The following is a 16,791-nucleotide window of genomic DNA, read 5'->3' on the forward strand; positions in this document are numbered from 1 at the left end:
GTGGGTTCCTCATAACCCCGCCTGTGCCTTTCCTTCAGCCTTGTCCCAAATACCGTGGGAGGGAAGGCATTCTCTGGCTGCTGTCACCTTACCTGAAGTGAGGAGTCCACGCCTGCATGTCAGAGGAAAACAGTTTTCGCAAATGCATTAGTTGAAAAACCGAAGACATTGCCTTAAATACATACCGAGTTAGAGGCAGCCCTTGTAATACTAGGTAGGTATTTATAGGGCCTCTCCCACTAGCCTCGTTTTTCCAGAGTTTGTTCTTTATTGGGAAATTCTTAATTTGCCCACTGATCATTTAAAGAAAGAATTCTATTAACATTGACACAGAAGAGACACTTTGTGGCACTTTTAAAAAATCTGAGTTTCGTGACTTAGACTTATTCCTTTAAGATAACTTCTGAAACTTATTGTTAATTTATAGTAGAGCTATTTGAGTAATATGCTCTTCTGTGAGTCTGGACAATAGAAGAAGTGTGATATTTTAAAGTGATTTGGACTGCAAAATAAGCATGGAATATAGGTTTTACAGCCAATACTTCCTGAGGACCTACTGTGTATTAGGTGCGGTGCATATAAAAAATAAATAAAATTTGGTCCCTATCTTTAAAGAGCTTATGTTTTCTAGGCAGAAAGTTGTTAGACACCAAATCAGAAAAAATAAAAATGTATTACCTTGGGGTGATGCAGGAACTTTTTCCAAGGTTGATATGTTTAAGCTTTGCCTTAAAGTAGTGTTTCTCAAACATATTGTAGATCTGTAGATCTGAAGATAAGAATCAGAGTTCTATACCAAAATACAAGTTATTTTACCAATTGTAAAGATAAAATTTTTCACCGTGATCATTTGCATAATTTTTATACAATTGGTCTTCAGTTCTTTATATTTGTTCTTTTCAAACTGGTCTGTGGACCCCAGCCTACTGAAAATATATTCTCTAGGATCATAAGAATTTATTTTAGGAGTCTGTACATTATTCAGGTTTGAGAAACACTGTCTTAAAGGACTGGGAGGATTTGGATATGGGTAAAGAAAGGGGAAGCTGCTGGTGAAAAGAACTTCTCAACATTAAAAATGTGAAGAAAGGAAGTTAGGACACCATTGCTGAGGGCTTCCTTAGGAACAGTGAAGTTCAGATAGATTGGAGCATCAGATGCATGTAGAATAGTATAAGCTCTAGAAACACAAGTCAGATCTAGACAATAGAGGGCTTTTATTCCAATTAAGGAGGTTTTTTCCCTAGTAAATGGGAGATTTATTTTTCTATTGGGTTGCTAAGTACAAAACAATGTTTGAAAGGAATCAAAGGAGACTACTGAAGTAGGTTACCATGCATTCATGATGACCTTACCTATTATAATTATTTGAAGTCATTTTTCAATGGGGCCATTGTCACAGGATCCTTGGAGTGTCACTTTTCCAGCCAGAAAAATGGCACCTCTGCCTGAGTTTTGGTTGGGCCTGCTGGCCTTATTCTGCACAGTGGGCCTGGATCCCATGCCTGCCAAGAGCAAGCCAGGTGTGGAGCAGCGAGGGGTATGTGAGCGAGCAAGTGTGAGGGTCCGGCCACTGCACACTGCCAGGCATGCCACCTGCAGCAGGGTGGCCAGCTCCAGGCGCTGGCTCCCTGAAAGGCTGTGGCTGGACCAGGTATACCACAAGCAGCTTCCACAGCTGGCGCCATAGAATGAAGTGGTGCCTGGATGCTTGGAGATGCCAGGAAGCAAAGTGCCCCAAAGAGGGTGTCACAGGGAGCTCCTAGGTCTGAGCTCCCTGAAGGACCACAACTCTTCTCTCTTCTCTGCTTCTCTCTTCTGCCCTCTCTTCTTTCCTTTCCTCTTCTCTCCTTCTGTCTTCTCTCCTTCTTATGTTGCCCAAAACATGGCGAGCAAGGGGCATATTTCAGCCCTGTTTGTGTTACAGTTCTTTCAGCCCCACCATTTGGCAGGTTTCGAGTTCTTGTCCCACATCCAGGAAGAATGAAGTATGCGGACAAGTGGAGAGTGAGCAAGGCAAAGAGGTGCTTTGTGGAGCGAAAGAACAGCTCAGAGGAGACCTGAGGGCAATGGGTAGCTCCTCTTCACAGGCAAGTCATCTTGTTAAGTATACAGCTCTTAGCAGAAAGGAGACCCACAGTAGATAGCTCCTCTCCACAGACTGTCCCTGGCCTAAAGGTGGGGTTTTAACAGAGACCTGCCCCTTTTCTTTTTTTTTTTTTTTTGAGACAGAGTTTCGCTCTTGTTGCCCAGGCTGGAGTGCAATGGCGCGATCTCGGCTCACCGCAACCTCCGCCTCCTGGGTTCAGGCAATTCTCCTGCCCCAGCCTCCTGAGTAGCTGGGATTACAGGCATGTGCCACCATGCCCAGCTGATTTTTTGTATTTTTAGTAGAGACGGGGTTTCACTATGTTGACCAGGATGGTCTTGATCTCTTGACCTCGTGATCCACCTGCCTCGGCCTCCCAAAGTGCTGGGATTACAGGCGTGAGCCACCGCGCCCGGCCCTAACCTGCCCCTTTTCACCCAGGAGCCTGCCTGGCTCCTGCTGCCATTAACCTGCCGTCCACAGTGCCCATAGCACCCAGGTTGTTCATGCCAAGGGCCACTTACAGGCCTGCACTGAGCTGCATTTATTCCCTCCTCAGCCTGCCTCTCTCCTATGCTCGTCAGTGCCTAAACTCCAGAGGGGAACAAGATGGCAGGGGACTGGCATGCCAACACTGCCCCAAGCATGTGCACACCCGGCCAGGTCATGACAGCACCCAGGCTTGGTCACAACTTTGCTCTGAAATCAGAGACGGAGTGGGGAGAGGCCAGGCAGTGGGAGTAGGCACTTCCGAGACCGTGGGAGCAAGGGGGCTTCCTGGGCCCCTGAGAATGTGGGGAACCATGGGTCCACAGCCATGGCTGGGCAGCTGCAGCTCCACCCAGGAGGGCAGGACTCCCACTTCTCCAACTTGGAAGGGGGCTGGGCTTTTGCCTGTTCCCAGCTCCTGCTGGCTCTATGGTACACCCAGGCCCTAGCCACGCCTCCCCCATTGCAGCCAGCCTGAGGGCAGCAACCGCTTTAGACAGGCCACTGCCATCTTCACCATCATGGCTCTTTCTTCCCTGACTCGATGGTGTTAGCAGGTTGTCATACTAGGGTCATAAGTGAAGGTATGTAGTAGAGATAGGGTTAGATGCAAAAGTAAGGAAGTCCAGTGAGCCAGCCAGAACCTATGCTTATGAGGATGACTTCTGAGAGCAAAGATTATGTCTCCAGTTCAGAAGTCCAGAAGTAGTGGAAGGCGAGGCACTGAGGCAGAACAGGAAAGAAATGAGTACCTACATAGGTAGCAATCAGAAACCAGGAAGCATTGACAAGCAGTCCCTAGGCGAAGCTGTGAAATAAGCTAAGTTTATTCTTAGTGACTCTAGTTGACAATTTAGGTATTGGCGGATGGCAGCTTAAAGCAGTAGTTATTAGCCAAGAGATGCACATCAGCATCACCCATAAGGCTTAAAAGATAATGTGCCAAGTGCCCATTCCCAGAGGAAAGGAATTAAGTAGATTTGATATAGACCTTGGTCATTTCTTTTTTTTTTTTTTTTAAGTTATTCAGGTGAATCTTATAAATCTAATTAAAAACCACATGCTTAATATAGAAGAATAATGTATGTACCTGGCATCTAGTAGTACTCAGTAAATAACTTTAAAAATTCACCAAACCTTAGAGTTACTGCATTTTTTGATAGAACTCCTAAAATAAATCTGCACACTAAAGGAAAAAAAAATTCTGGGTGATCACCAATATATATAAACAATAGATTTGTATCATATGCATATTTATGAACTCAACTATGTTTGGCAAAAAAAGAAAAAGAGAAAACTAAATAATGCTGGAGATTCCCACTGTTCCCTCAGTGCGCTTAGGTCCTGGAGTGAGCAAAAGATGAGAACCGTGAATCTCTTCTTCACTCAACTTCTATCTGTGGTTCTAGAAAGATTCTGGTTATATTCAATCTTATCTACTAAAACATGGCCCCCAAATGCAAGACAAGTATTTCACCAGACTCACTTGAAGAAACAGTAAGCTCTTGCAATGCTGGAGGGAAAACTCGTTGAAGTAGTCTGTGCTGAGCCTTGTAATGTTACAGTCTAAAGAATTAGGGAAGATTTTTCTGGGAGGGCATTGGTCAGAATAGGCTTAATTGACAAAACATCCTCTTTCCTGCTGTTTTTAAAGGAATGTTTTCTTAATACCCTTGCTCCAATTTAAAAGGGAGTAAATAAATTATATAAAAATCTTTGAAAGAATAGTGATCCTGGCTTAAATAATAACCTAAATTGTTGAAATGGAGCTATTATAACAGAATTAAAACTGATGAATTAGATTCATTTGTAAGAGCCAACCAGAGCCCTTTTAAATTATTTTAAACCGATTAAGCAGGGTAACACAGTTTAAAAATAATTATGTGCCAATGACTTGGCTTTTGGTATCTGGATGTGCCATCTGAGCAGAATAATCAGATGAACTTAGTGTTCCTCATATGTAACCTAACAAAGTTTCTTTTGGATGTCTTACCATTTCCTCAGCTTTCTGTTTTACTATTTTCTTTGAGATCACGTTAGTCAATGATATGGAAAGGTTGAGAGCATCAAATGAAAGTTATAAGAATAAAAAAAATAGATGCAAAACTATCCAGCCAATGTAATCTGTTAATACATATCTCAGGAAATTTAATTTTGGTCATACTAATGTTATATCAGCCCTCAAAAGAAAATGCTAGTATAAATGACTATTAAGAAGAAATTAGATCTTTCCAGTGAGTGGTGTTTCACAGTAAGAGTTGAAGTCTCAGACAGTTCAATATCAGCCCTGAATATGGATATATCCAGATTGAGAATTAGAATCAGAGGGAACAGCAAAAGAACTTGATCATTGCAGTCATTCTTTCAACTAATATGAATTCCACATCTAATATGTGACAGCCACTGTGGTATGTCCTCAGAGAACTTACAATCTAGTGTAAAGACAAGATAGATAAACAGATAATGAGAATACAATATTATGATGTCAGCAGGCCCCAGGCATAAAATAAGATGATTTATCTTACAGGGTTCGTTTGACAATTTGAGGTAACATACCATATTTTATCAATTTTAAGACCATGAGTTGTAAGAAACACCATTATTTTTGGACCATGGAAGAGGCCAGAGGGAAATGCTGCTACTCAAACTATGACACAGTGGTTTCTTTTCACATAGAATTCTTCCACATTGTATTGAATTCTGCAAAGAGCATTAGTGATGCAACATTTTTTAAAAGAATATTTCACTATTATCTTTGGTATTTTTTTGCAAATGTTGGGGTCCATTCTATGAGTTTTGATGCTGGTGCTCTCTTACTCCCACTTGAAGGTATCAATAAAGGGTTTTCAGATCACAACCAGGATTTAAACCTTTCTTTAAATGATTGGTTGACTGAAATGTCAAGGATTTTCAGTTGTCTAGTGATGCCACCAGGAATAACGAGGAAGTTTGCACATGTGCAGGCTATAACAACTACATCACAACTGCCTTCTGGTGACAGCATTGTAAGGTGCCATGATTGTAAGATGCCATTCCAATTTTAGAAATGTTAAAATATAAAGAAATGTACATCTTAGATTTGGCAAAGTACCATTTCTTGCTGGCAGTTATTAAAATTAATGTTGTTAGGAGAATATACAAAGAGCTCTGTGAGCACTGAGGATAGAGCCGCTAACTCTCACAAAGGAAGTGATATTTGAGCAGACAGAAGTCATGAGGATGCGTGAGTGGGTAAGAAGGGGCAGTAGAGCTGAAACTGTGTGTGGGAGAGTAGAGGGATTGGGTGCTGGGGCATGTCAAGAAGGGTTTCTTGTGCTCAACTAAGAAATTTTGAATGTTATTCTTTGGGTGATAGACAAAGTTTTGGAGTCAGAGAGTGACCCTGATGATATACTTTGGCTATATCAAATCTCATGTTGAAATCTGATTGCCAGTATTGATGATGGGGTCTAGTGGGAGGTGATTGGATCATGGGGACAAGTCCCTCATGAATGGCTTGGTGCTATTCTCTGAGGATTGAGTGAATTCTCACTCTTAGTCTCTGCAAGATCTGGTTGTTAAAAAAGAGCCTGGCACCTTTCTCCCCTTTTCTTCTTGCTCCCTCTCTTGTTGCTTGACACACCACTGTCCTTCCCCTCCCACCATCATTGGAAGCTTCCAAAGCAGAGGCTCATGCCATGCTTCTTGACCAGCCTGCAGAACCATGAGCCAAATAAACCTCTTTTCTTTATAAATTACCCAGCCTCAGGTATTCTTTTATAGCAATGCAAAACAGACTAAGACAGCCAATAATTACATTCTTATTTTAGAAAGAGAAATTAGTAGTGATTTGGAGAATGGATTAGAATGAGAAGACGATGGGCAAGGAGACCAGTTAGAGAATTTCTTTCTTTTTTTTTTTTTTTTTCTGACTAAATCTCACTTTGTAGCCCAGGCTGGATTTCAGTCATACGATCTCTGCTCACTGCAACTTCTACGTCCCAGGTTCAAGCAATTCTCATGCCTCAGCCTTCCAAGTAGCTAGGATTACAGGTGCATGCCACCATGCTTGGCTAATTTTTGTGTTTTTAGTAGAGACAGGGTTTTGCCATGTTGCGCAGGCTGGTCTCAAACTCTTTGACTCAAGCCATCCACCTTTGGCCTCATAAAGTGCTGGGATTGCAGGTGTGAGCCACCACGCCCAGTTGATAATTTCTGCATTAAACCACAGAATACATAAAAGCAGTGTGGAAGTGGCAACAGGGAAGGTGAGGAGCGGATTGTCAAAGACATTGAGATGATAGAATGGATGGACTTGGTGAACTGAGTTGATGCAGGCAGAATCATGATATTGTGTGATTAAAGATATATAAAGTGGATATCATCAAGCTACTGATAACTAAATTCTAATAAGATGTATAACTCATTTCTAAAGAACAAATGGTGTTTATTCAGTCACTTGCTTAACAAATATTTATTGAATTTCTACTATGTGTAGGAGCTGGGAATTTAGCAATGAATAAAACAGGAAATAATGTCTGTCCTTACGAAGTTTACCTTCTAATGGGAGAGGTAGACAAATAAGTAAAATGTTTGGTATATTCTCACACTAAGTGCTAAGGAGGAAGAATAAAGCAGGGGAAAAAAATGACATGCTGCAGAGGGAGGAGATTTGGAGTTTAAGACATGGAGAATAGGCAAAGGAGTCATTGAGGGCATCCATTATGTTTCAGTATAGACGGGAGAGAAGTGAGAGAAAGAGCTATGCAGATATCTAAGGAAAACCCCATTTTATCTATTTGTTTCATTGAAGTGTGATAGTCTGAATGTTTGTGTCCCATCAAAATATGTGTTCAAACCCTGACCCCCAAGATTAAGAGGCAGGACCTTTGGAAGATGATTAGGCAGAGACCTCAAGAATGAGATTAGTGCCTTTATAAAAGAGGCTTGCGGGGGCTCATTCACCTCATGTGAAAACAGAGCAAGAAGGCACTATCTGCAAACCAGGTCCTCATCAGACAGCATATCTGCCAGCACCTTGATCTTGGATTTCCTAGTCTCTAGAAGTATGAGAAATTTCTGTTCATAGTTTTGGTTTTTTGTTGTTTGTTTGTTTGTTTGTTTTGGAGACAGAGTCTCTGTCGCCCAGGCTGGAGTACAGTGGTGCGATCTCGGCTCACTGCAACCTCCGCCTCCTGGGTTCAGGCAATTCTTCTGCCTCAGCCTCCCAGGTAGCTGGGATTACAGGCACCTGCCATGACGCCAGGCTAATTTTCTTGTATTTTTAGTAGAGACAGTGTTTCACCATGTTGGCCAGGCTGGTTTCAAACTCCTGACATCAAGTGATCTGCCCACTTCGGCCTCCCAAAGTGCTGGGATTACAGGAGTGAGCCACTGCACCCAGCTGGTTTATGGTATTTTGTAATAGCAGCCTAAACTGACTAAGACACGAAGTTTGGTAAAACATTTGCAGTTTGCTATGTTGATATTAAAGTATTATCTGTTAGTAAATATTCTTTGCTGATACTTAATAAGTATTCTTTAAATATAAGAATATTTAACAACTATTAATAATCTGTATTCCTCACTAATGCTTAATATAGAGCCTTACTAATATCAGTATTAGTATTAATATGTATTAATCAGTATTTTTTGCTAATAAGAGTTCTCACTGACAGAAAGTCCATTATTCATTAATATTATTGAGATATTTCTTGATCTTATAGTAGACAGGTACTGTTTTAGATTCTTGGGTTTCAGTCGTACATGAGATAGATCTAATCCCCACCCTCATAGGGTTGCCAGAAAAAAAAAAACATAAGACTCAATTAAATTAGAATTTCAGATAAATAACACATAAGTTTTTAGTATAGATATGTTCCATGTGATATTTGGAAAATGCTTATACTGAAATTTATGTATTGATAATCTAAAATTCAAATTTAACTGGGCTTCCTGTATTTTTATTTGCTGAAGCTGGCAATTCTATGCCATCACTATACTTACAACCTAACATTCTGAAAGCAGAGATTTGTAAATATAGTTAGCATACAGTGGACAATGCTGTATAACCTGGGAAGCCATAAATTAGAAGGCATTGGAACCCTAAATGTATGAGGAAAACTGTCAGCCAACCAGGAACACACACCCTTAAAGCAATAGATAAACTTCTGTTGTATTTGAGCCATTATGTTTCGAATCCATTTGTGCCATGGTCTATTTGTTACGCCATCTTAACCTAACTAACATAATGTGTCCTGTAATCTACTATCATTCCCAAATTTACTACAGAATCAAAAGTTTTAATGTACCAACAACTAACAAAATATATATAAATAAAGGCAACAGGAAGATGGGCCAAACCCCAAAAATGGTTATACTGTGGTCATCATTCTATTAATAATATAGCTTTAAGCCTAAGTATTTCCAAAATGATCATGAGAGATATCAGATCATTTTAGGAAAATTACATAACTTGATGGCTTCCCTAAGCAACTAATACTGCACGTTTATACATTATTCCTGGCTATTGAAACATTTTCTTTCGGATAATTATTGAAAGTAGAGACAGGTTTTATGGGCTCTAAAATTGTAAATAAGACATGGTTTTTGCCTTCAGAAAGTATCTGGCCTAATAGAGGAAATAAAGATACAAAATACTAACAGAATGTGATCAGTGCCAAAAGATACGTGCAAATTGTATCTCTAATTAGAGTAAGACATTCAGACTAGAGGGGATTGGAAAACTGAATGAAGAAGCATTTTTTTCCTCAAAGCATTACAATTTTCCGTCTTTTTTGATTTTAAAAGTAGAGCTTATTGTCAAGAATTTGCAAAATACAAATATAAGAGAGAAAAAAGTTACTTCTAATCTCACTACCCAGAGATAGCCACTAATAACATTTTTGTATATATCCCCTCCTTTATGTTTTAAATAAAATTGGGGTATTATTATTCTTTTTTTTCCTGTTTTTCCACTTAAGGTAAGCATTTTTAATATCATTAAATAATTTGTAAAAATATGACCTTTTCATAAGTGCATAACTTATCCCTTAGATGTCTTGTGATTTGATTTCCTCTTATGACAAGACATTTTGTTCATTTCTAAATGTTTTACTTTTATAAATAACATTGCACTGAACAGCCCTATACGTAGATATTTGTAATAATTCAACTACTATATTTTGAACACTACTTATTGCTTGGATATTGGAGATACATTAATGAACAAACAGTGCAAAGTCCCTGCCCTCATAGGGAGGAGGAAAGAGAGACAATAAAGATGTAAACTATAAATTACTCCAAATAGTGATGAGTGCTCTAATGAAAACTAAATCAGGGTGGAGAATAAGAAGTGATGATGTAGGGGCCTCAGGATTGTAGTTGTAAGCAGAATGGTCAGGAAAAAATGAGAAAATGACATTTGATCAAATACCTGAAGGTGATGGTGAGGCAACCTTCAGGTGGATATTGGAGAAAAACATTCCAGGCAAAGAGAAGCACTTAAAGACCCTGAGTTTGGAGTGGATCTTGTATATTTAAGGAACAACAGCAAGGAGGCCAGAATAGCTGAAGCAGAGTTCACAGGAAAGCTGTTGGAGGTGAAGAAGTCCAAGAGGACCTTCTGATGTTAAGTGGAATTTGGCCTATATGCCCAGAGACAGGAAAGCATTAAAGGGTTTTGCACAGAGGGCTATCTGATCATTTTGGCTATTATGTGGGAGTAGACTATAGAAGGCGGAAACAGGGAAGAGTCAGGAGGTTATTGCTAATCCAGGTGGGCAATGATGTTTGGACAGTGGAGATAACAGTAAAGGTGGTGAGAAGTGGTTTTTTATTGGCTTCATGTGGGGTTTGAGAAAAAGGAGTCAGGGATGACTTAAAGCATCTCCAATTAGTTCCTTGGGATAAATTTCTAGAATGAGAATTTATTAATTTGTTTTTAGAGCTTTTTATACATATGGCCAAATTGTTCACCTGCAAAGTTAAGTCAGTTTATACTTGCAGTATTCACCATGGAAAACAGCTTATAAAAGTTTTTGAGAAAAAGTCTTTCAGCTAGAATTTTTAATAGCTTTGTAAATTATATAAGAATAGAATTACTGGAGCTCTGAGCCATTCACTTAAAGTTTTCATGTATATGTTACATTTTAACCAAGAAGATTTTTCTGATAGAGATTACCAAAGTCTAGGTGTTTCCCTTTTGAGCCTATACTATTTCAATAACTGAAACATGGAGTGGAATTTGATAAATGCCACCCCCCCCCCCAAAAAACAAGAGAGTTCCAAATACCATAAGGAACATTTACCCAAGAGAAAAGGACAAGAAAGAGGAACTTTACAAATTAGCAGAGAAAAGGGTATAGAACTAGGGACCTGATTTGCCAGAACAAAGAGAAAAAATAATTTCTCTTTTGCTCTTAGAAAAGCAAGTATGTTTTTTAAAAAAATTAGCAAAGCATCAAATGAAGCAAAGACTAAGATCTTTAGATTAAGAAAGCCATTTTTGACTTTTGTAAGTTTTTTTAGTGGAATACAGATACAGAATAAATAAGGTAAATTGGATCACTAGGAGTTTTAGTGCATGATTGAAGCCAGAGAATATATAATTTCTCTTTTTTCACACACAAAAAGAAGGGGGAATAGGATAGTAGTTCAAAGGACCAGAGAGGACCTTATTTTCAAGATAAAGGAAAAACCCAAATATGTTTTTAGGTAGAAAAAGAGCCTGGAAAAACTGAGGCTGTGAGAAAGGCATAATTGGTACGGCAGGTCTCTGGAGCAGAAGACGTGGTCAGCAGCATAGGTGGGGCTGTTAGGATGTGAAAGATGGAGCAATGACTTCTCTGAGACCAGAAATAATGACAAGACTACAGGCAAAGCAACTAGCACAATTCCCAGTGTGATAGTTAATTTTATGTGTCAACTTGACTGGATCAGAGAATACCCAGTTATTTGCTCAAACACTATTCTTAGTGTGTCTATGAGGATGTTTCTGGATGAGATTAACATTTGAATCTATAGACTGAGTACAGCAAACTGCCATCGCTAATGTGGGTGGACCTCATGCAATCAGTGAAGGGCTAAATAGAACAAAAAGACTAAGTAAGAGAGAATTTCTTCTGCCTGACTGCCTTTGAGCTGGAACATTGGTGTTTTTCTCTGACTTCAGGCTCAAACTGAAATATTGGCTCTTCTCAGGCCTTGAGCCCTCTTGCCTTCAGATTGGAACTTTACCATTAGCTCTCCTGGTTCTCAGGCCTTCAGGCAAGACTAGAACAATACCCCTGGTGTAGTCTCTAGTTTGCCAACTTCAGATCTTGGGATTTAGTCTCCGTAATCATGTGAGCCAATTCCTTATAATCTCTCGATCGATTGATCAATAGATAGAACTTCCATTCCTGTTTCTTTGGATACTAAATACTGGTTATATTATACTAATATAACCAGTATTTAGTAAATGTCTAATACATGTTGAATGACAATTATAGAGAAATTCGGAGGTGGAGAGGATGGATGCAGAGGGAGTGGTGAGAAGTAGACAGCTGCCCACACTAACCAGTGAGAATAAGGCCCAGCCAGGTTCTGCAGGGAGATCACTTTGGTAGCAATGGAAATAATATGGACAAGCAAGCAAGTCATCTGGACTCTTCTTGATGGGCAGAGATGCCATGCTGGCAAGCAGGTGGTTAAACTCTAGGAGATTCAACAAGCATGCCTGCGAGGGTTGAGAGCGCTGTGTCAGGAATGTGATGGGAAGTAATGGCCAAAGGCAAAATATTATTGGCATTAAGGAAATGGCATTAAAGAAAGCAGACACTTCACTGTCTACATGTGTTAGAACTTCCCCTTGGTCATTTAATCTAACAAGCCTGTAAGGTAAGTGTTCCTACTTTTTCAGAAAAAAATATGAAAACTAAGTAATATTAGTTAACATAGTCCAAGGTCACAAAGCAAACTGGAACAAGAGCCTGGATCTGAATCCAGAGGCAGAATGCCGAGTAAGTATGACAGTACTTATTGTTGGCCCACCTATGGGAATTGGGGGTTAGGGACAGGTCTCCCAACCTGTCCCTATAGGAACCGAGATTCAAGGAAGACACAGACATAGAGGAAAATATTAGGGGGACCATGAACAAAATAGCTTGTAAGGCAGGAATTTGCTCACAGGAAAATGGGAAGGATAAAAGGGGACATTAGTGAGAATATCATTTTAATATTCAGTTCACTAATCTCCAAAGACCCATGTTCTAAAAGTGTGAACGAAATAGCTTAACATCTTATTATGCAATATCTATCACTGATGATAGGCACATAAGGAGCTCTGATTACATCCACTTAATTTACCAGATTACCTGATGTTCCTTGTTCCTTTTTGCTTTTCCTTTTTAGAGACAGGGTCTCTAACCTTGTTCTGTAACCCAAGCTAAGGTGCAATGGCATGATCATATCTCACTGCAGGCTTGAACTCCTGGGCTCCAGCAATTCTCCTGCCTCAGCCTCCCTTGTAGTTGGACTACAGGTACAAATCACCATGTACAGCTCTTGTTCTTTAACACATACTCATAGTGCAAAACTAGTAGAATTCTCTCTGATATATTTGTGAACCTCTGCTCCCACTACAAGTTTTATGCTACTGAAGTCAGTTGCCTTTTTTCAAACCTGCTTATACCAGTTAAACTTGTTATTGAAATTGTATTAATTAATTAAATATGTAATCCTGTGAAATATGAAACCAAATCAGTCACTAAAAAAATTACCGCCAAATTAAGTGTAAGCAAAACAATTGCAAAAGCCTAGAAAAAGTGAGCAGAAATCTACAGACATTTTGCTGGCAAATGAAATACATTTGTAGTTTAAGCTAAAATTTAAAATTCAAAATCTATATGTACCATTTTTAAATTTCTCTGTTTTAATTGACTTTCTTTATTTACCAATGACATACCAGTGTTGGATAAGGGAACTTTTGCTATGTCTTGTGTTGTATTTGTATAGTACTTTTGATCATTCTGTTAATACAAACACAATCTATCTAGACAAGCAAAAATAAAGACTGGAGTCCATGTTCTTTTAGTGACTCCATTCAGCACTTTCATGTGAACCCTCAATACTGCGTCTAATACTACATATCTTCTTAAACTGTTCCTCTAAGTCTTAGGGGGAATATGATTCTTACATATTAAAGTTTGTATCATGAACATTTATGGTTCACTTGTATTCACAAGATTATGAGGAATTATACATTCAGGGTCAGGTTAGGTTGTCATCATCATTGTTTTTTCATGATAAGCCTGTGTGTACAGCATGTCAATAGTTTTCTCTGTAAGGAAGCTTAGAAATAATTGAGTACACTTCTCTTGTATCAAAAGTGAGTAAACTGACAGGCATGGTGGTATGCACTTTTAGTCTCAGCTACTCAGTTCTGGGCTGTAATGTGCTATGCCAAGCAGGCATCTGCACTAAGTTTGGCATTAATATGGTAACCACTTGGGAAGGGAAACAACCGGGTTGCCTAAGGAGGGGTGAACTGGTCCAGGTTGGAAATGGAGCAGGTCAAAACTCCCATGCTGATCAGTAGTAGGATGGCACCTGTGAATAGCCACTGCCTTCCAACCTGGGCAACATATCATGTCTCCATCTGTCTCTGATTTTTTAAAAAATGAGTAAATTGAGAACTAGGTTAAAGAAACTTGCCCAAGGTAGAAAATTATTGAAATAAAATTAAGGGTAATGTTCATATAGCCCTTAACATTGTGTCTTCTCCATGATACATAACACTTTAAATGCAAGGATCTCAAAACACTTTTAAATCAGATCATTAATTCTTCTGATAACTATGTATCAAATTATTCTATTTTCTACCAGCTGGGTTGCCTCTTGTCAGACACTAACTTAAAAGTCAACATTTTCTTTGCTGATGAATCAGTTGAGAATTGCATTCATCTGGGAATAACAAGGATTTGCCTGAAAAACAAGGCTTATTTTTATCACATATGTCTGAGGTAGGAAGTCCAGGGCTCATCTGTCCACTGTGTACTTCTTAATATCAGGAACATTAAGCTTTCTGTTTTCTTGTTCAGCCATTCTCAACATCTGCTTGTCAACTCATAATTACCTAATTCACCTCAAGTATTGTAGGTTTGGTTTGGTAGAAGCAATGGGAAGGAGAAAAGAAAGCATGCCAGCTGGCCTTCCTTACTTTTGTTTTCTTTTTCTTTCTTTCTTTCTTTTTTTTTTTTTTTTGGCCTTCCTTACAAAAGAGATTTTCTAGAACTGTGCCTAAGTGGTCAAATATTGATCTGATTGGCCAACTATGTCACATGGCCATTTCTATTTGCACAGGAGGCTGGGAAATGTAGTTTTTGTCTGGGCATATTGCCACCTCCAACAAAACTGAGGCAATTAGTAAGGAAAGAGAGGATAGGTGTTGGATGGGGGTGGGTCAGCTGGTGATCTCTGTCACTGCAGGGCTGTTGCCAAGATTAGAATGTATGTGTAGTTCTTGGCATATACCTGTCACCTAGCAGATGCTGAAAAATGGGGAGCTCTTATTTTGTTAGAAAACATAAAACAAGTGGTAATGTGTCCATTAATGCATATTTCTTTCATAGCAATTGTGCAGTGTTTTCATACATGCAATGAATCTAATGTGACAATAAGATAACTTATATTAGAAGAACACATTTTTACTAAACTGCCATTTGGCACTAAAATATTGGTACCACAACTTTTAAAAAATCATTTGATTAACCAGGTTATCATTTGGACAATGGGCAATGAATGTGTACTATAGTCTCAAAAATTTTAAATATAAGTGACTTTTTTCTCTACTTATGTTTTATGAGTTGGAAAATATTTGTTTATTGTACATTCACATAATGATGTTTCCATCACGGATGCACCGCATATACAACTGTCCCATAAGATTATAACAGAGGTGAAAAATTCTTAGGGCCTAGTGACGTCAGTTGTAATGTCGTAGCACAACAGCTTACTCATATATTTGTGGTGATGTTGGTGTAAACAAACCTACTACATTGCCAGTCATATAAAAGTAAAGTACATACAGTTATGTACATTACATAATACTTGATCATAAATGACTATGTTACTGGTTTATATATTTAGTATACTAAACTTTTTATCATTATTTTAGAGTGTACGCCTCTATTTATACAAAAAGAGTTAACTGTAAAATAACCTCAGGCAGCTCCTTCAGGAGGTATCCAAAGGCATTGTTATGGTGGGAGATGACAGCTCCATACCTGTTATTGCCTCTGAAGACTGTGGAGGACATCATGTGGAGGTGACAGACAGTGACACTGAGGATCCTGACCCTGTGCTGGCCTAGGCTAGTGTGTATGTTGGTATCTTAGTTTTTAACAAAAAAGTTTATAAAGTGAAATAGAAAATAAAACAAATAGAAAATAGCATATAGAATAAGGATATAAAACAGGGAAATATTTTTGTACAGCTGTACAATGTATGTGTGTTTGTTTTTTCTTTTGGGAGGTTTGTTTTGTTTTGTTTGTTTTGTTTTTTGAGACAAGATCTCACTCAGGTTGCCCAGGCAGAAGTGCAGTAATGCCATCACAGCTCACTGCAGCCTCGACTTCCCAGGCTGAGGTGATTCTTCCACTTCAGCCTTCCAAATAGCTGGGACTGCAGGCACCACTGCCACACCTGACTAATTTTTTGTATGTTTAGTTGAAGTAGGGTTTCACCATGTTTCCCAGGCTAGTCTCAAACTCCTGAACTAAAGCAATCTGTCCCCCGCTCAGCCTCCCAAATTGCTGGGATTACAGGCGTGAGCCACTGCATCCAGCCATATGTGTGTTTTAATCTGAGTGTTATTACTGGAGAGTCAAAAAGTTAAAAAAAACAAAACAACAACAACAAAAAAAACAGGCGTGGTGGCTCATGCCTGTAATCCTAACACTTTGGGAGGCCAAGGCAGGTGGATCATCTGAGGTTAAGTGTTCGAGACCAGCCAGGCCAACATGGTGAAACTCTGTCTCTCCTAAAAATACCGAAAAAATTAGGTGGGCATGGTGGTGGGTGCCTGTAATCCCAGATGCTTGGGAGGCTGAGGCAGGAAAATCCTTGAACACGGGAAGTGGAGGGAGACTGGAGAATCGCTTGAACCTGGGAGGCAGAGGTTGCCATGAGCTGAGATTGTGCCATTGCACTCCAGCCTGGGCAACAATAGTGAAACTCTGTCTCAAATTAAAAAA

Source organism: Cebus imitator, unplaced genomic scaffold (genome assembly GCF_001604975.1).
Source record: "Cebus imitator isolate Cc_AM_T3 unplaced genomic scaffold, Cebus_imitator-1.0 Scaffold145, whole genome shotgun sequence".
In the NCBI taxonomy this organism is placed as follows: Eukaryota; Metazoa; Chordata; class Mammalia; order Primates; family Cebidae; genus Cebus; species Cebus imitator.